Consider the following 21,249-nt stretch of genomic DNA (forward strand, 5'->3'; position numbering starts at 1 on the left):
GAGTTACTCTGGGAAGCTTCAAAATTCTCCCCGAGAATGCTGCTATTGCTAAAACATGTCTCTATTAACAGGCATTTTTTTCCAGTCATTTCCAAGGCAAATTTCTTTATTTAAAATTAGACTTCCTTTAACCCTACTAAAATATTACTTAGTTTCAGAACTGATTATATTTATTTAACTAGCATCAAGATATATGGTATGTCCCGCAAATCAAAAACTCCCTCAAAGTTTGCTAATTTTTTTTCATTCACAATGTTCCAAAGAGTGCTGCACACTCTAAAGAGAATTTTTAGAAGATAAATTTCAAGAATGTTTTGGACAAAGAAAGGTCACTTGAATTAAAAACACAGTATACTGGGAGATCATATTGCCAGTGATAAACTAGGTGAAAGTATGTGAGTTCCTATTTTAATATTTAAAAAAAATTCACTCTGTACAATTGTGTACCTAGGTGTGTGAAGACAAACAGATTGGTAGCCAGCACCTACAGGTGAGTCATGCATATGCACCCCATTTTTTAATCTTAAAGAGCGTGGTTGCACATGTGACTTTCTCTAACCTGTTCCACTCATAGGCTTTTACAGGAAAATTCAAAATCTGAATAGGAATGTGTGGATTCTGTGCACTGTCTAAAAATGAAATAAAAAAAACTGCCTCCAAACTCCTACCCAGGTCCCAGGGAAAATGTCCAGTAGGCTTCTGGTGTAGCCTTCCTTTGGCTGGTATCATAAAGTGAGCACAAGCTTTCTTACGGTATGAATGAAGTTAGTTTGGCTTAAGTAGGAACAAATGCAGTGAACCTTGAGAAATAGTATATCCTCTTCCTCTTTTACCTTTCCTTTTGGCAGGTTTTCATGGGAATCTGTATTTATTTGTTGAGGGCTGATCTCTGCATTCGTAGTTAATTGAAAAGGATAAGTAGGCGGAAGAGATAGTCAAATTGGGCAGGAAAGGTTTCATTGACAAATGTGGGTGTGTCTAAAACAAAGTTTGAATTAAAAAAAATATTTGTGACTTAATGACCTTTCAAAATATTTTTTAATCACATAGGTTTTAAAAAATCTAATAATAATATAATGATGATGCTAGTGATCATGGCTGAAAATATTAATCATTTTAAAAGCAGGCTGGTTCATGACTTTGCATTTCTTTCCTTGAATTTTTACACTTTTTCACAGTCAGAATGCAGAATCTCATTTTAAACACAGAACAATTCTAAGGAGAAGGTGGGAGGCCTATCAGTATTCCCTGACTATAGAACGCAATTGAGGCACAAAATCTCAAAGACTTGCCCAAGATCTCACGGCTGATGGCAGGTCTGGGAGCAAGTCATCACATTCTAAATCACATTTCTATTCTCTTATGATAGAGGTTATCTAGCATGCTTTATCAAGTGGAATTTTCTAAGTGACTCTGGTCTGCACACAAATGCACCATGTCAAGTCAATGACGTGTCTCTCTTTCAAAGGAAAATATTATCCCTCCCAGTTGTCCCCATGTGCGTAGATGGTGGCAAATTATTGTTTGCCAAGCCTTCTATCTCCTCTCTTTCTGTGTTCCATTGAGATCATGGAAATGCAAAGTAAATAACCATGGAGTAAAATGCCTCTGAGAGTATTTATTTAAGAGTATTGTTCCAGGATATGCACAAAGATAAAGACTCTGTGTAATGAATGAGTGACTCCTGAGGCCAAATACCAAGAAGTTATATTCTGTACCCAGTGTGTCCCAGCCAGGGTGAGATTACTGCAGGTTCCCTCAGGACATGCCCTTAAAAAAGGGTCATTTTGCCAGGGTAAAAACCAGTCCTTTGAATCTACAGGGACAGGCAGAAGCTCAAGGAAAGGAGCATAGGAAAAATCCTGGGCCATTGTCAGTTTGTCAAAATGTCAAGGTGGGAAAGGGGCAAACTAAAGTTGGTTCAAAGGGGAGGGACAGACAGACTGCGGCATGGAGCGTGGCCTGATAGAGGAAACATGTAGGGTGTCACACGTCAGAGGAAGGCTGTCCTGGAAGGACAGGCTTGGGGCAGCTTGGGCAGAGTTGTGGAAGTGGAAACATGATGGCAGGGAGCTTTCTTTTCAGTTCTTCAAGGGTCAAAGAAGAAATAGTAGCTTTGCTTTTGGTGTCATGTAACCTCTATATGAAAAGCAGGAAAACCATTGTTATTTTAGAATCCAGTGTAATAGGTTTCAACATCAGCCGTTCCCTATAGATACAGAAACAAACAAACAAAGGAAAACCACTGAGAGCCTAATATGAAATAAAACACAAAGTAGGAAGCACACAAAATCTTTGCATATTTAATGTTATTGATTTTTTAAATTGGTTTTAAAATAAAAGCTTTCTGGATGAAATACAGATTTGAAAGGATTATTAGGAAGTGGAACTTAAGCATGCCACTTATTTCACATTAATTTTTTGCATTTATGCATTAAGCTCTACCATTTCCCTAACTTCCCATAAACATATATCTTCAGTAAAAATTGTTTTATCATGAAAAATGCCATTGATGCAATCTGATGGTGCAATGAACAGAATTTTTTATAGACAGACCTTTTATTAATCAATTGCATATGAAGTAGGCTGCAAGGTGTTTCTGAAAAAACATAGGAAAACAAATGAACCAACAATTGGACAAGACAGACGCTATCTTCTTCAGGGAGCCAGGCTTATTGTTTTACATAATAAGAACATAAAGAATTAGGTTTTATTGATATGAGAACACATTTTATTGCTTTCTCTGGTTTAACATCTTTACCAAATGCAGTGGATTAGACTCCCCATTTCATTAAAGCAAGATTACTGGCCATATTTCATTATCACTGTTCTGATTCTTGGAGAAAAATAATCTTCCATGTAGCTTTCTTTTACTTAATTATTCCAGTGGGTTGTGATCTTAAAATTTATATGGAACTCTCATTGTAGAAATACAGAAAGCACACTCTTTGGAAAAACTAAAATATTGTCTTTTTCTTTTTTTATTAGATACCATAGTATGAGAAACTCTTATAGCTCACATGTGATTTTAGAGATTTTTCTATCACACATTATATGATTGTTTATATCTGGTATACACTGATTCTTAGGTCAGTTGCATTTCAAAGAAATACCCACTTCATAGATAGAAATGTGGATTATGTCAGCATCAGTAACACTCCCAGGAAGATAAAATGTGTGAATTGAAAGTCTAAGAGAAAAATTTGAGTTACTCCTAACTTCTCATCAGCTCCTCATCCCAAGACAGTAAAGAAATGGCAAGAGGGCACAACCAAAGTTTTTGCTAATCAATATCAAATATAGTCTTTTCAGTTTCTCCTGTCTTGTAATGGACCCAAGAAAATCCTTTGTTTGTCTCTCCCAAATGTTCTGTCCCACTTGGATGCTTGCCTGCTTCCAATAGATGATCCTTCACCTGCAGCCATTGGCCCCACAGCTGCTGGCAAACACTGGCCAGGCCAGGCCACCCACACATCACAGGCATTGATGCCAGGGAACCTGGAAACACTCTGATTCATTTTGTCCCTTATTCTGCCTACACAAGGAAAGAGAACACTTACTCAGCAGCCAGGATCTGTAGAAGATGCTTACAAAATGCACGAAATCTACTTCACAGGGGTGCTGAGGATGGAAAAAGGCATCATGTGTACAATGTTAGAACAGTCCCTCCCACCGCGAGAGGACATAGCGTATGCCAACTATGATTTCCCTTCTTTTTAGTAGAATATTGATATTGATCTCCAATGCATGGGTTTCCCAGAGTGAAGTCTCAAGGGAAACTTCACAAACACTAAGTCCAGGTGTGTTGTCATACATTGCTATTCAGCTGAGGTGGGACTGAACAGGTTTAAAACCTCCTATAAGATAAGGAGATAAGAAAGGCAGGGTTGATAACCCACTGATGGTCTGTCCCCTAATTTATGGAGGAGATCAAAGAGGCCTAAAGAGATTTAGCCATTTCTTCAAAGTCGCACAGCTGAGTGTGGGAGCTATGATTACAATCCTAGGTTTTCCGAGCCCAAAGTCGATACCATTCAGACAATCGCTCCCGAGCCTGGCTGAGTATTCAAAATTATCAAGAATGATTTTGCAAGGACTAATGCCAGGACACCCTCCAATGGAAGGTATTCTTATTTCCAAAGTTCCCGGAAGAATTCATTGTGAAAACTGGATTTGAAAACAACTTCACTAACCTGAAAGTGAACTACCTGCCCCCGAATCTCCTGGGGTGTATGTTAACAGTATCAGTTTTAGGAAAACATATCAGATTTTCCAAATCAGAATATATGGGTTAGGTGCAAAGGATCTGAATTGAAAATCTAGATAAAGTGCTCCTAGTAATTTTTTTACACACAGAATTTTGGGAACTAGTGGCCTACACTATGTACATAAACGTTTACATTTAGGTAGATTTCTCTCTGGCTCTCTCTCCCTTCTTTACTCTTCCCTACATGGTTTCCCCTCTTCTTTCTTCCTCACTACTTTCTCTTGCAGTTCTTATTGCAATAATACTAACATTAATTTCTAAATTACATTTTACTTGATCTTTGTAGCCTGCAAGTATTTTTTAGTCAATAGCTATATATAGAAAAAAATTGGAACACACACACATACATACATGCCATTTTCAGTTTGCCTGTGGATTAAAAGAAAATGAATCTAGATTCTTAGGATAAACTTATTTTTAGATGCAGTTTTGTCCTTTATTCCCTAGCAAGTAGAATTTTGTATATATTTAAATTTTATTTTTTCCATAATTTAGATGAACTTGGTTCTATCCTTCCTTTTCTTGACAGGGTAAAATGGTATGGAATTTTTTTAATGAACATTTCCTGAATCCATTGATATAAAAAACAGAGGAAAAACAAAATACAAAATGTAGACAGAAAAAAAGATGAAACTGCAGAAGATAAAAGGACAAACTGAAGGTAATAAACCAATTACTGGAAGGCACGGAGTATAGGAGACTTAAAAAAGAAGGGAGATAGAAGAAGATGGGGAGCTAGAGAAAAATCTAGAAGAAATTAAATAGAAAAAAGAGGAGAAACCATATGTAATTTTTTTCAGTTTTATCGAATTTTTGTTTATTTGACCCCAAACACTCCTGTGAAGGAAGTAGAACATTTGCCAACAAACTCATGTAGCCCATGAGAACTTTAAGGTTTAAAGAGGTCAAGGACCTTCCTATGGTCTGATGCCAGGAGGTGCCAGAAGGTAGTAGCAAGAAAGTAGAATCCTGGTTTTCTGATTATTCTTTGAGCTTTGCTTTCTGTTTAACTAATCTTATAAAAATCTTTTTATACATTTTCTCCCTGTACCTCACCCCTCTGGCAAATATCATCTTCCTTCTAGGTGGTGGGGCTGGAAGAAATAGATGAAAGACATGAAGGTGGAGCAGAACCAGGGCCTGGGGTTTCACCTTTAACTTCAGCTTAATGGTCTGCATCTGCCTTGTCATGTCAGGGAAATCCTAAGTCAGGACACAAGTCAAATATGTTTTTGGTTTTTTAATTTTCCTTTTCTTGCATAACTTAGGCCAAAACTCAAGTTACAATTGGATGTGAAGGCTTAGTTTCAAGGTGACTGGAATTTCTTTCCTGGGTAGTTCAGATGTCCAGGAGGCCAATGACTGGGTGCCCTGACCCCCATGGCAGTAACTAGATTTGCATTTCTGGGGAGATACCATTGATGCTCATGATGACAGCTTACATGGAGTCCACAGTGAGCCAAATAACACAGTAGGACATTAGTGTAGCATACTTTATAACTTGCCAGCAATATCTGCCTTTTCTTTTTCATGCTTGGAGGAATGGGTGTTTTAAATTTCTTGTTTCGTATTTCTCCTCCACTGCTTAGAAGTAAGTACACAGGGATTGTCTACCTCCAATTGATTTCTATGGCACTCTGCTTACAGTTGTTTTTTCCCTACATTCAGAAATGTAGGAGATTGTTCCTTTGTAATTGAACTTGAAGACATAGCCACCTGTATTCAGAGCTCAGAGTAGGGGGAAGTCTGGGAGATAAGCTGGACATTGAATTTTTTTGTACTGTTATTAATAATTTTTAAATGATTGAAAAATGGAAGTAAAGTTGATATATAATGTTATATTAGTTTCAGATGTACCACATAGTGCTTTTAGAATTATATAACTTACCATGCAACCACCACTGTATATATAATAACCATCTGTCACTGTACAAAGTGATTATTATATTATTGACTATATTACCTGTGGTATTCGTGGTATTCATTAGATCTCCTTGACTTATTTTATAATTCGAAGTTTGTATATCTTGTTTCCCTTCACTTTTTATAGCCTTTCTGCCTAACCCTGTTCCTTCTGGCAAAGGGAGTTCTCTCTGTATATGAAGCTCTTACTGTTTTGTTTTATTTGTTCAGTTTTTAAAGATTCCACATATGGTAGCATTATATGTTGTCTTTCTCTTCCTCACTTATTTTACTTAGCATATACACTTTAGGTCCACCCATGTTGTCATGAATGGCAAGATTTCACTTTTTTATTGCTGAATAATACTCCATTGTATATATGTACATATATGCCACATCTTCTCCATTCATTCATCTGTCTATGGTCATCTAGGTTATTTCCATATCCTGGCTGTTGTAAAAAGATGGGCATTAATTTTAATCCAAATGGTACAGAAAGCAAAGATTCCAGATAAGGAACCAGCATGGAGCAAGGGATAAAATTAAGTGAAAAGAGAATAAAAGCTTATGGCAATTTGGGAAAAATAGGAAAAGTATATAACTATCTTGGATAAATTTTTCAAAGTTTGATGCATTGTTAGGTCCAGAGACCTCAGATACACACAGAAGAGATACCTCTCACTTCTTCCCAGTTTGTATGATTTGAAAGCTTCCATTAATTGTCACTAGATTATTTTATATACCTATACTTTTCCTATGCTAAGAATGGTGCATCAGTGGAAAAAAACATCACACAATTATCGTGTTTTCCTCCACTTATCTCTAATGCATGTTTTATGGGACAAAGTTGTGTTATCTGAGCAACAACAGGAGTAAAAACAGGGGCACAAAGATCCTGCTGTGTGTGCAATTCTTTGAAATCTGTTTTCCTGAACAAACAAGTTAGTTGAAAGAACAAAGTCTGAAAGTGAATCATAAACTCTTGTTTTGTTAGAGCAGAAACTGTTTTTGAAAACATCTCTGTTGGATTTGGGGGCACAGATGGGCAATGGGGACCAGGAGTTAACTATAAATTTCCAAGAAGGAGTTAGACCAACTGAAAAATCTATTGTGTCTTTTCTTTCTTTTTCTTTTTCAACAATTCAAAGGCAAGATAACACAAATTTTCAACACACTGAAAACATTGTACACTGTTTAAGGCTTCAAGTAAATGGATTTTGTTAACTCTCACATAAATGAGTTTAATAAATGGAAAAACCATCCTTAATATAAAAAGAAAGCTTTGTGAAGGCCCAAAATGAATTTTAAATTTGGCTGCTTAGGAACTAATGTAAATTATTGGTGATGACATTAAAAAAACCCTATAGCATTTGAATTATTTAAAATTATGTAGCTGAAAGAATTCCTCTAAATTGTATTACTTTCACTACTGGATGTTGATATTATTCTTTTGACTAGGAAAGCAAACAATATTAAATTTAAAAATACAAATACTTTGTATTTTAATACAAATTTAAACGCATTTAAAAGTATTTAAAATGCTTTTTTCTCAGAACATTACCGTATCTATTGGGAAATCTTTGGAAATCTGAATGAAATGTATATGGCTACATAGAATGATTGTTTAAATCATTCAAATGCTATTTGAAATTTCTGTTTTAAATTACATTCTGAGGTTTAAGATTAAAGAGTCCAGGTTTTTATTTATACACACATAATGCTTTGGAGATATTTGTCCATTCATAAGACTTGGGTGACTTTAAAAATGTCCAACAAGAGTTGATCAAGCAAAAATAAAATATTGACTTACGTTCTTTGAAAATTATTTCAAGGATAAAATCAAGAAAATTTTCCTAAATTATAAAATAAATAAGTTAATAAAAGTTCCCCACATTTGGGTAATACATAAATACCCAAGTAACACTGTTTTGGGAATCCCTGAATTGAGCTCTGTGTTCAGCTCCATTTGCTTCTGGCAGAGGAACTGACTGATAATCAACAAAATTGAATGGCTAGAAATTTACAAAAGAATGAATTTTGTTTTATGACTCTGTGATTTTTTTCATTGATTTACAAAATGTTTGATAAATGTTGCTTCCATTTTCATGTCTGGCCATATTTAAATGTCAAGGACATAAAACTATAAGGTTAGTTCTATATATGCTGAGTTTTCAAACAAAGTTATTCTACTAGTTTCTTAGCTTGTCATGATCTATCAGTGTAAGCATTGGCAAACCACTATTTTTGCTTCATACTATTGAGTGTCCACAATGTTCCAGAGAATGGTTGGTGGGCACTGCCAGCCTCCTGATGAGCATTCAGTGATCACCTGTTCTCTGCACTGTGTGGTGCTGGCTCTCAGGCACAGAGTCCCTTTGAACATTCCGTTTAGGTGTGGCATGAATGTGATTTTGTTTACAGGGCAATGGTCCTCCTGGTTACACTCTGCCAGGAATTGAGGCTCTTTCCCAGAAAGAATACTTTTCTAAAGGGTAGATAAATATCCCCTCCCATTATATGGAGAGTTAATAAGATAACCACAAACTACAGGCACACACCCAAGGACAGCGTTGAGTGTGAAAGCTTGAAACACGATTCTGTCACAAGGAAGCCTGATGGCATGCTGAACACCAGATAGATGACAGGGCAGAGAAGCCCACAGACCAGAGTGTCAGCCATGAGTGAGCAAGAAGGCAGACACTTCCCAGGCACCTAAGTTATACACAGGAGAGGGTAAGAAGAGTTAAAGAGAAAACCGAGAACAGGATCTATCTATAAGGAGTGGCAGAAAGGTAAGAAAGCCTGCATGCACACATTTATCAGTTGACATGTTGAGGTGTAATGACATAGACTAGAGAAGGTGTAGTTAATGAAATAAGGTCTGTGTCCTGAGAACACAACCCAGAGGAGACAAATATGCAGATAGTCAGCATGTGAGGCAAGCAATTGCACCTCACTATAGGTATGAGCTGAGACCTGGAGCAGCACCAAGGAAGGGAATAGTAACTCTGCCCTGAGACTGTGGGGAGTGTCTGCTGAGGAGAACAATTTCAGTTCTGTCATAGAGAATGATATATGATTTTTAGGTGCAAATTTAACAGTTAAGTGTATACTTTCCTTTCACTGGCATAAATCAATGAAAAGAAAATATGCAACTGAAGCATTGTGAGAATTTCAGTGTGGCTGGAGCAAAGGCATTATGTGAGAAAAGAAAAAGGGATGGGGTGGAAAGAGCTGGGATTGGAGGGATGAGATTCACAGGGCAGTTTAGAGCAAGGCTATAAATAATAATATAAATTCCCGTGGCATTTAGATTGGCCTCTGAGGAACACTGGAAGGGTGTGTGTGTGCATACATGCTCAATGTGTGTATGTGGTTGTATAGATGTTTATTTCGTTGACTGAGGATGAGAATAGAGATGAAAGGGCAGGCTCTGAAAGAACAATAATGATCTTAATCTTGGTCATTTTCCACTTAAAATGCTATAGGACCTCCATGGAGAGATGACCAGACTGCACATGGACTTATTGTACAAGTGTAAGGAAATCTTTAACAAAATAAAACCCAGAGACCAACCTGTATCTACCTAATCACTTCCCAAGGGCCCCACTTGCTATTACCATCATACTGCTGTCCGGATTCCAATGTAAAATTTGGGAGGGACACAATCATTCAAATTATAGTAGTTTGATTTGATCTGTATTGCTTAAGGATTGAGACATGGTATGCAGGCTGGTGTCAGGGGTGAGTCTAGATGAATGAGTGCACTTTTCCACCAGAACTGATACTGATATCAGATTATTTGGCTTGTTTCTAGGGAATTACTGGGGAGGGATTTTGAAGAGTTCAATACTGTTGAAATTTTCAATGAGGATGAAGTTATATTGTTGAAAAAACTACCAGGCCTCCCACAATTTTGACTGTCATTTCTTGGCTCGGTGGTTATGTATTTGAGTATATAGGTAAACCAGAACAGAATTAATCTAGACAGCTATAATTCACACAGAAATAGTGCCAAAGCACTAAGCACCACATTTGATTTCCCTATTTTCATAGAAAGACACCAGGTTGTCAAAGGCAAGCCATACTGAATATTTAGACCTTAGAAACTTGACATTGGGAAGTAAAGAATAAGGAGAAATAAAGTTCCTTCAAAGAGACATCACCGCGATACTCAGGGCATCAGTCCTACCACAGAGCAAAGTGCCTGACACATAGTACATGTTCAATGAACAAAGATATATATATGTATATAAAGGTATCCAGCCATGCAATATGAAAAATAGAGGCATTTATTGAAGAAGATACAAGATATAAGAAACATTGTATGTGGGACAATGATGCCTCAGTTTCCTTCAAAGTATGCACCTTGGGACACAGTTTCCCCAATTACCATCAGCTGCCCCATCATAATCTCATTAATGGTCTGAAATCTCTTCCCTTTCAAAGGTGATACTAGTTTGGGGAAAATATAGAAGTCACAGGGCACCAAATCTGGGCTGTAAGGAAACTGAGTCAGCTGGGTGATTTGATGTTTCAACAAAAAACTCTGCATGAGACATGACACATGGAATGGGCACATTGTTGTGATGAAGCTGCTTATTACCCATTGCCCATAGCTGTGGCCTTCTGAATCATCTGAATAGTTCTCATGGACAGCTGTTCAAGCTTAATGCAAAATCTGATGCACATTCATTGCTGTACTTGCTTAATCATTTTGAACATGAGGGCCACACAATATACATGCTCAGTCAACAGCATCTACTGCCCCCACTGACTAGTACAGTGAAGTTATAATGTGTCATTATTCACACATGCACATTCCTGTCTACTCTCCTTGGCTGCCAGGTTACACCGGTCCTGAAAACTGTTCTCATTATATTAACAATGGCTGGTCTTTTCCCAGACAGATTTATGAGGGTAGACCCCTTCCCTACCCCCAGAAAAAACACTAGAATTATCTTCTAGAGGGCTCACCCCTTGTAGAATAACTACAACAACTAAATTCTGAAAAGAGCTTGAAATCTAGCTTGATGTTAAAGGTGAAATGAAAACCCAATCATGGGTTTTCAAAGTAGCCATGTGACAAGTGTTTTATTTGGACCAATGTTGAAGAATCCAACCTTTAGTTACTAATACTAAGAGGCCACTGAATTCCTAAAATTTGAGAGAAATTAAGTGATGCATTAATTTCTCCTTTTTTCTGTATCCTTAAGAGTATTTGGCTGTCATCTATATCTATCTATACATAGGTAGATGACATAGACTATATATAATATATAGGCTATATATTAAATACTGCCTTGATTCTATAAGTAGCATCTTCCAAAATTCAAAAGAAAAAGATATCATTACTATCCTATTTAATCTTCATCAGTTTAAAGCAGTGAAAAAATTGCCTAGATTTTCCAGTGACTAAGATATTTCTGGGTCTCACAATTGTCTCTTTTATGGGTTTCAGATCATAATGATTCTACTGTGCACATTGGCCTTGAAAGTTGCATACCCATTTATAAAAGAACTTTGTTAACTAAAAACCAGCAGTAGATTGAGAAAAAGAAAATTCAAATTTTGATTTTGAAAACATCAAAATGGGCATGCCTAGATGACCAAAACTCATTAAAATTAACTAAGGATAATGTGTTAAGCTTTAAAAAGACAAATATCAATTGATCATAATAAGATGGGGGCATAGGTAAACAGGGCTTGCCTTCTCACACAACAACATTGAAATTACAACTAAACTATAGAATAAGCATCATTCAGAACTGTTGGAAATTGAGCTGATGGAAGTCCTACAACAACAGAATTAAAGAAGAAACCACATCAAGACTGGTGGGAGGGATGCAGACACAGAATATGCTGTTTCCATTCCCATGTGTTGCAGATAAAAATCAGTAGGGATATATCAGGAGTCAGGGGTCCTAATCACACACCAGTCTAGGGTTTCAGTGCCAGGTAGAAAAGTATCCATAATTTCTGACTATGAAAACCAGCAGAGATTGAGTCAGTGGGAGACAGAAACTGTTGGAACATCAGACAGTTCCTCTTAAAGGGCCCAAGCACAGATTTACTTGGATTTACTCCCTTTGTGCTCTAGTACCAGGGCAGCAGATTAAAAAGCATCAGAGACATACAGGGAAGAGCGGAATTGTCCAGCATCAGGGTGAGACCTGTGGGGCAGCTTTTTCTCAGACATAAGTGCTAGAAGAGGCCACTGTTTCTTTTCTGAGCTCTCCTCCCACAGAGCCACAGAACTGGCAGGCAGGCACAATATCTCAGACTCCATCAACTTGGCTCACATTGTTTGCCCCACCCTGATGATTCCTTGAGGCCTTGACACACCCAGGTTTCAGGCCCACCCAAGCTGTTTACAGTGGCTTTTCCATAGGAATATCTTGTTTTGGTCCTTGATTCAGATGTTCCTCAATTCTCTCCCATAAAAAACATTTGGCTAGAGCAAGCCCAGTACTTTTTGTTAAGTTGCCCCAGGCCTTAATTCACAGCTTGGCCTCTTCTGGGCACCTCCAAGATGAGCACAAGTAGTAGCCATCTGCAGAATGTTTTATAGCTTATGCTGTATGACTCTGGACAGAACACCATTGGTGGCTGACCTTGGACATGCAAACATCAATCAAGACTCAACTATAAGAGGAGAGCGTACACAACCTACACGGTGGGCACACTTTGACTATACAGTTTGGGTATAGGGCAAGCTATGCCACTGGACCCTACAGGACATCTATGACATTAGGCCACTCTATCAAGCATGGGAGACATAGCAGTTCTACCTAATACATGGAAACAAACACAGGGAAGCTGCCAAAATGAGGAGACAATGAAACATGGCTCAAATGAAAGAACAGAACAAAACTCCAGAAAAAGAACTAAACAAAATGGAGATAAACAATCTCCTAGATGCAGAGTTCAAAACACTAGTTATAAGGATACTCAATGAATTTAGTGAGTACCTCAGCAACATAAAAAAAAATCCAGTCAAAAAAGACAGATATACTAATTGAAATGAAGAAAAATTTACAGGGAATCAACAATGGAGTAGATGAAGCCAAGAATCAAATCTGTGGTTTGGAATATAAGGAAGCAAAAAATAACTAGTCAGAACAGCAAGAACAAAAAAAAATTTAAAGGGGGATAGTGTAAGGGGCTTCTGGGACGACTTCAGGTATACCAACATTCTCCTGATAGTGGTGCCAGAAGAAGAGAAAGAACAAGAAATTGGAAACCTATTTGAAAAAATAATGACAGAAATTTTCCCTAACTTGGTGAAGGAAATTGGCATACAAGTTCAGGAAGCACAGAGAGTCCCAAATAAGATGAACCCAAAGAAGCCCCACACCAAGACACATCATAATTAAAATGCCAAAGGAAATACAAAGAGATAATCTTAAAAGCAACAAAGAGAAAAACAGTTAGTTACCTTACAAGGGATTTCCATAAGACTGTCAGCTGATTTCTCAAAGGAAACTTTGCAGGCTAGAAGGGATTGGCAAGAAATATTCAAAGTGATGAAAAACAATAATCTACAATCAAGATTACTCTACCCAGCAAACCTATCATTTAGAACTGAGGGACAGATATAGAGCTTCCCAGACACTAAAAAGGGAAGAAGTTTATCATCTCCAAACCAGTATTGTATGAAATGTTAAAGGGTCTTCTTTAAGAAGAAAAAGATGAAAAATATGAGCAATAAAATGGCAGCAAATACATATTTCTTAATGATCAAATCTAAAAAAAAATAAGCAAGCAGAACAGAAACAGAATCATAGATACAGAGAATATATATATATATATACATATATATATATTATTAATTATGCCATTACAGTTGTTCTATTCCCCCATTCATTCCCCTCCACCCTGCACACCCCCTTCCCCACCATTCCCCCCTTTAGTTTATGACCACGTGTCTCAAGTTCTTTAGATTCTATATTTCCCATACTATTCTTGCCCTCCCTCTACCTATTTTCTACCTACCATCTATGCTACTTATTTTCTGTACCTTATCCTCCCCCTTCTCCTTCTCCCACTCCCTTGTTGCTAACCCTCCATGTGATCTTCATTTCTATGGTTCTGCTCCTGATCTAGCTGTCCTCTTAGTTTGCTTTTGTTTTAGGTGTGGTTGTTAATAACTCTGAGTTTGCTGTCATTTCACTGTTCATCTTTTTTATCTTCTTTTTCTTAGATAAGTCTCTTTAACATTTCATATAATAAGGGCTTGGTGATGATGAACTCCTTGAATTTGATCTTATCTGAGAAGCACTTTATCTGTCCTTCCATTCTAAATGAAAGCTTTGCTGGATAGAGCAATCTTGGTTGTAGGTCTTTGGATTTCATGACTTGGAATACTTCTTTCCAGCCCCTTCTTGCCTGTAAGGTCTCTTTTGAGAAATCAGCTGACAGTCTGATGGGAACTCCTTTGTAGGTGACTGTCCCCTTAGCTCTTGCTGCTTCTAGGATTCTCTCCTTCATTTTAATCTTGGCTAATGTAATGATGGATCCTTCTTGGGTCCAACTTCTTTGGGACTCTCTGAGCTTCCTGGATTTCCTGGAAGTCTATTTCCTTTGCCAGATTGGGGAAGTTCTCCTTTATTATTTGTTCAAATAAGTTTTCCACTTTTTGCTGTTCCTCTTCCACTTCTGGTACCCCTATAACTCAGATGTTGGAACGTTTAAAGATGTCCTGAAGGTTCCTAAGCCTCTCCTCATTTTTTCGAATTCTTGTTTCTTCATCCTTTTCTGTTTGGTCATTTTTTTCCTCCTTCTGGTCCACTCCTTTGATTTGAGTCCCAGTTTCCTTTCCATCACTATTGGTTTCCTGTGCATTTTTCTTCATTTCAGTCAGTTTAGCCTTCATATGTTCCTCTAATTTGTGACTAAAATCAACCAGTTCTGTGAGGATCCTGATCACCAGTGTTTTGAACTGTCCATCTGAAAGTTTGGCTATTTCTTCATCACTTAGATTTATTGGCTCTGGGACTCTGAGTTGTTCTTGAGCTATGTTTTGATCTGTTTGCGCCTGTTACATATGACGAGCGAAGCCTTAGATGTTCACCAGGGCGGGGCCACACAGGTCACTGGTTTGTGACACTGTATGTGGGGGTGGGGTCGGAGAGGGACAATGGCAGTTCCCTCTGCCACTTCCTGCTGCTGGGGACTACACGGTCTGTCTCATTGATCACTTCCTCACCGGTTTATCTGCACGCGAATGTGTAACCACAGGCAGCCTTCAGTGGGTCCACCACCTTGCGCCCTCAGTGGGTCTGCCCGCTTCTCCACACCTGGGATCCACCCATGGCTGTTGGCGCACCTGGGTTGTTTGCCCTGGTCAGCCCGGTACAGCTTTCCTGCCCGACCCCACTCTGCTGCTGGCTCTGCCCCTCTTACTGGTTTGGCTGAAGGGTTCGTTGTTGTAAGACTTCCCCGTAGTTCAATTTTCTGTGGTTTGCCTATGTTTTTGTTGCTAAAACTTTGTTGTTTTGAAACTTGGTTGTGCGAGAAGATGCAGTGCTTCCATCTATGCCTCCATCTTGGCGGAAGTCTCAGAGAATGTTTTGATGGTTGCCAGATGAGGAGGGTTGATGGGATGTGTTAAAAAAGTGATGAAATTAATAAGTACAAATTGGTAATTACAGAATAGTAATGTGGATATAAAGTGCAGCATAGGGAATAGAGTATCCAAAGAATATATATGCATGACCTATGGATATAGACAACAATATGGGAATTGCCTGAGGGAGTTGGGTCCTGGATGGAAAAGGACAAAGGGGGAAAATTGGGACAACTGTAATAGCATAAATAATAAAGTATAATAAAAAGACAATGACATACATTTGATCTGTTGAATATATCAAAGAGCTACTATTTTTAGGGTTTATTTTTTGTATTTATTCAATGCAATACAAAAATAAATTTTATTTCAATGTCCATATTTTCTTAAGTGATTCAAGAGGCCATCTTTATTATAAACCAAATTTCCACACAGACTTGGGTATACCAGGGGTGTTCAACCTTTTGATGTCTCTGGGCCACACTGGAAGAAGAGTTTTCTTGGGCCACAGATTAAATACTCAAACACTAGTGAAACCAAACAAACAAACAAAAACCTCATAATGTTTTAAGTAAATTTACAATCTTGTGTTGGGCCACATTCATAGCCATCTTGGATTACAGGTTGGACATCCCTTCCTAGACAATCAGAGTAATGAAACATAATAGAGTATTCAGTAACAGACTCAAATGAGTATGGAATGAAGATATATCTTCTTTGGACAAATGTCTATTCAGATCCTCTGCATATATATATATATATATATATATATATATATATATATATTGCTATTGAGTTGTAGGAGTTCCTTATATATTTTGGATATTAGCCCCTTATCAGCTATGTGATTTACAAATATTTTCTCTCATTTTATAGGTTGCATTTTCATTTTGTTAGTTGTTTCTTTTGCTGTGCAAAAGTTTTTTGGTTTGATAGCCTCACTTGTTTATTTCTTTTTTTGTTGCTTGTGCTTTAGGTATCATATCCATAAAATCATTGCCAGATCAATGTCAAGGGCTTTTTCCCTGTGTTTTCTTCTAGGAGTTTTGTGGTTTCATCTTTAATTTATTTGGAGTTTGTTTTATAAGTGATGTAAGATAGGGGTCCAGTTTCACGATTTTGCATGTTAATTAAGAATTACCATATGATCCAACAATTCCACTTGTGGTATATGACCAACAGAAATGAAATCACTGTCTCAAAGAGATAACTGCACACTCATATTCATTGCAGCATTATCTACAATAGTTAAGACACATAAACAACCTAAACATCCATCAAAGACTGAATTAAGAAAATTTGAGAGAATACAAATATATATTCACACACACACAGATATATGGTTGATCTTAAGGGCATACATTGATCCACTGATCTTGAGGGCATTATGTTAAGCAAAATAAATCAGACAAAGAAAGAGAAATACTGTATTATCTCACTTATATGTGGAATATTAAAAAATATGTATGAACTCATATAAACAGAGCAAACTGGTGACTGCCAGAGGCAGAGGGATTGGGAGGTGGGGGGTGAAGGTGGTCAAAAGACACAAACTTCCAGTTATAAGATAAATAAGTACTAGGGACATCATCTACAGCATGATGACTATAGTTAATAATATTGTATTATATATTTGAAAGTTGTTAAGAGAGTACATTTTAAAAGTTCTTACCACACCAAAAAACTTAACTGTTAGGTGATGGGAGTGTTAACTGACTTTATTATAGTGATAATTCTGCAATATATACATGTATAAGATCACTATGTACCTTATATACTTATACATTGTTATATGTCAATTATATTTAAATAAAGCCAAAAAAATAAATAAAATTCTAGCTTTTCTAATTCTCCAATATAACATGTGCAACCATCTCTTTTATTTCCTTCAGTCCCTTTTTGTATCCATGTGGCAGTGGGAATTGTTGATTGTTTTCCTTTACCACAGATTTTATATATATATATATTTCTATATATATCCATTATATATAATATTATCCTATCTTTGCTTTACTTAATAAATTTCTTTTTTTAAAGATTTTATTTATTTATCTTTAGAGGGTAAAGGAAGGAGATAGGGAGAGAAATATCAATGTATGGTTGCCTCTCGTGTGTCCCCTGCTGGGAACTGACCTGCAACACAGGCATGTGCCCTGACTGGGAATCGAACCACAATACTCTGGTTCTCAGGCCTGCGCTCAATCCACTGAGCTACACCAGCCAAGCAATAAATTTCTAAAAAATAAAAAAGGAGCATCCTGGGTCAACATAATTGTAACCCAGCATCTTTGGAATGAAAAGCAGAACTAGTATTAGTCAGATTTTCCTGAATCAGCATCTCCTCTATCTTAGCATGTACACATGGGTCATTTCACTGTTCTGAAGTCTATTTTCATTACACTGATTCCTTTGCCTCCTTGAAAAGTTTTAGAACTGTTTTAACAAGGCCATTTAGTTAATAAAGAGAGTCATAGTGTGGCATTTCCATATTACATGAAAAAAGTGGCAGAGTAAGAAATTAATGAATAAAATAACTGGAAATCCAGGAATTCTCTTGTAATTATCAGCAATCAGATTTTGATAGTTTTTGTCATCTCAAAGTGGTCTTGCATCTTATTTCACATGTGGTTAATTTGTTTCTGAATTTTTCTTATTCTTTTAAAATAGAACTGACTGGGTCTAAGACAATGATGAACATTTACTAATAAGCCTATATCCCCCAAAAGTAGATTTGAAATTTTAATCTTGACTGACTATTAATTTTAACATAAGCTCAACAAGGGTCTATATTTAAAAAAAATTCTGAGACATTATGTAGCTTTGGCATAGGCAGATAAAGTGCTGATTTCCTATGCAATTATGAGCTCCCATTCTCCCCTCTTTTGGAAAATTAACATATTATGTAAATTATTTGACAAATATGATGCAGATGTCATTAATAAAACATGAAAGAGTGATCTGTATCTTCAATTAGCATTTTCATTGTATTTCCAGTCCAGTGTCAGTTTACAGCCTTCTCTACCTTGTGAAAAACTGTGCTGACATCATAGAAATCTTCCCTATTTATTTGATAATTACAGCATAAAATGTGTCTGTGCCAAAGAGTTGACTGGGGAGGTCTGATAGAGATTGAGGAAGGAGACAGTGGGAAGAAAGTTCAGAGAGAGTTAGCATCACCCTAGCTTATGCTGATACCTTGCCTGCCCTGATGTCTACATTCTTCACAAAGCCATGAGTCCATTGCACTTGTTTCCCTGGTGATGACATTAAGGACTTGTTTATGGACACTCACTAGGCAGAAGGTCAAATTTTGATATGGTAGAGGTTACTCTCTTCTAATAGGTTGAGATATTGTTTCATGGCTGGGTTCAGATTGTCAGCATAGCATGGTTTGACCTTCATTCAGGTATTTGTTTTGAAGGGGAGACACAAGCTTTCTGTTTTAAAGGTGAGGCTTCTGGTAGATCATTGTAGAGCAAGCATTTGTTTGTACTATTATGAACGTTTAAAACCAAAGATGTTTACTTCAAAGTAACCCATATCTCTCAGTCAAAACATACATACTATTTTTTAAAAAGGTTTCTTTAAAACATCAGTAGTTTATTAATTGTCACTGGTCTTAACAAGGTCTCACATAGATGAGGCAATGCAGACAAACTGCATGGAAATCATTGGAGGAAAATTATTCTGGAAGTTATTTCTCAAGCATGCATTCTAAAGTTAATTTCTCAGCAGAGTGAAAACAATACTGCTAATAATTAAAAGGTGTGTGTTATCAGAGGGCCAAATAAGAGGAGAATTTGTATCTCCTAGCTTAGATCAGCTCAGATGTAATTATGAAGATTATTCAGCAAGAGAGGGACCTTGCTGTTACCTGGGTTAACTAGATTTAAGGAGGGAATGTGGTTGTGACTGAGGGGCTGGGTAAGAACGAATAAGCCAGGCTGCCATGCTGACCACTGTCAAGAACTCTCAACTCTCCTATTCTCTCTGAGCTGGCTAGGCCCAGCTACAGATAAAATGTGTAACTTCTTCCATGTTTTGGAATTCCCCTTTTTGTCATCAATCACAAGTAACCCTTTGTGACATTGTCAGGAGCTCATAGGTGAGGATGCAATTATAAGAGTCTCAACTGCTCAACTGGTAGGATCCAAGCACAGAAAATACTTGCCCTACAACTGCCAACAGTGGCTGCTCACCACAGCAACTGAAATGCTACCAGGAAGGGCCATTGGAGCTCCTCACCCATGTACCCTCCCTGAGAGACTCAAGCTGCATTTAGTTTTCAAATATTTAACTTTAACCTGTTTAATATTTAGTAAGGCTAAAGGAATAAAAGATGAATTATTGAAGAGATTAATGTTTTTAAAACCAAAAAGTCACAGCCATGCAGCTTTGTATCAAAAACTCATTTCACAGGCATTAATTTTTTAATAAAACACTGATTGTGCGATGAACTACAGTGCTTCTAATAAGCTCCAATATTCAGTAGGAAGGGCGTTCTTATTTTCTTGGGCTAAATGCAGTGTGAGTTGAATTCTCTTATGTGGGTCCCAGAAACTGTTGGAAAAAACACTGGAAGGAATAGACCCTTCATTTTTCTCTGAATTTGTAACCTGAGTGAATAATTTGAAACCCTATGACTTTGTAAACCTCGCTTATGAAGGGGTGGACATGCCTTTTTAGAACATAACTGAGCAGACAAAGAGATCACCACTAGGAATTGTGTTTTCTGGGGGCAAAGGGAAAAGCAAGGGAGCCAGGGTGGTGAATTCAAGCAGAATCAATAGGTGGGGCTTTGTTAATGGAGAAATCTGGTGTAGGAGCCAGCACAGATGGTAGGGTGGGGGAGGGGCAGGCAGGCATCTGGGAGGGGACAGTGAAAGGATGGCGGCTAATTATCAGAGGTGTAGTTTTCAATATCACCCTGTATTTCTCTTTTATATCCACAGTTGAGAAAGGTAGGATCCTTTCATCTCCTATAAGAACTCACTAAACTCCTTGGTAATGCCTCCCAAGGAGCAGATATTTTCAGTGGTGTATGGACATAAAAATGCTAGGGAACACTTCATTGCATATTGTTTAAAATGTAGATAGAGGCATAAGAAATGTAGGTGAACAAATTGTGATTTGGGGAACATTAATAGGATTGAGACTAAAAATATCATTTGGAGAAATTTTAAAGAGTATAAAATCATTTGGAAAAGAGGGAAAGAGAATCTAGGATTCAGAAAAAGGTTAAACTGTTTTAATTGGAAAGGGAGAAAGAGTCAGTCCTCCTGGCAAGCGTTGTGAAATTTACTTTTTGCATAGTGACAGTTTATAGGGATTTATGCCTGCCCCACTGCAGGGATGCATTTATAACTGCATATTAATAAGTCTTCCTGAAACTCAGAAGCAAAACAATGTGACCTGTTAGGATTCTGCTTCCAAAGTGACAGGTTCCTGGGCCTTGGGCTAAGAGAGGCTCCAGTTTTCACTGAGAGACCCTCTGTGCTCTTGGGGGAGACTG

At 37.4% G+C, this 21,249-nt stretch overlaps 1 long non-coding RNA gene across 6 annotated transcripts in view; it reads left to right on the forward strand.

The window, feature by feature from the left end:
• Positions 1 to 8,712: 8,712 nt before the first annotated feature.
• The window catches only part of LOC119042703 (uncharacterized), a 221,064-nt gene continuing 208,527 nt past the window's right edge, over positions 8,713 to 21,249 (forward strand). For all 6 annotated transcript variants that reach the window (XR_008392498.1, XR_008392497.1, XR_008392500.1 and 3 more), the window contains exon 1: positions 8,713 to 8,961. This is a non-coding gene — a long non-coding RNA (uncharacterized LOC119042703). The remainder of the gene's footprint in view (positions 8,962 to 21,249) is intronic.

Source organism: Artibeus jamaicensis, unplaced genomic scaffold, assembly GCF_021234435.1.
Source record: "Artibeus jamaicensis isolate MK-2021 breed Jamaican fruit bat unplaced genomic scaffold, CSHL_Jam_final contig_559, whole genome shotgun sequence".
NCBI classification, from domain to species: domain Eukaryota; kingdom Metazoa; phylum Chordata; class Mammalia; order Chiroptera; family Phyllostomidae; genus Artibeus; species Artibeus jamaicensis.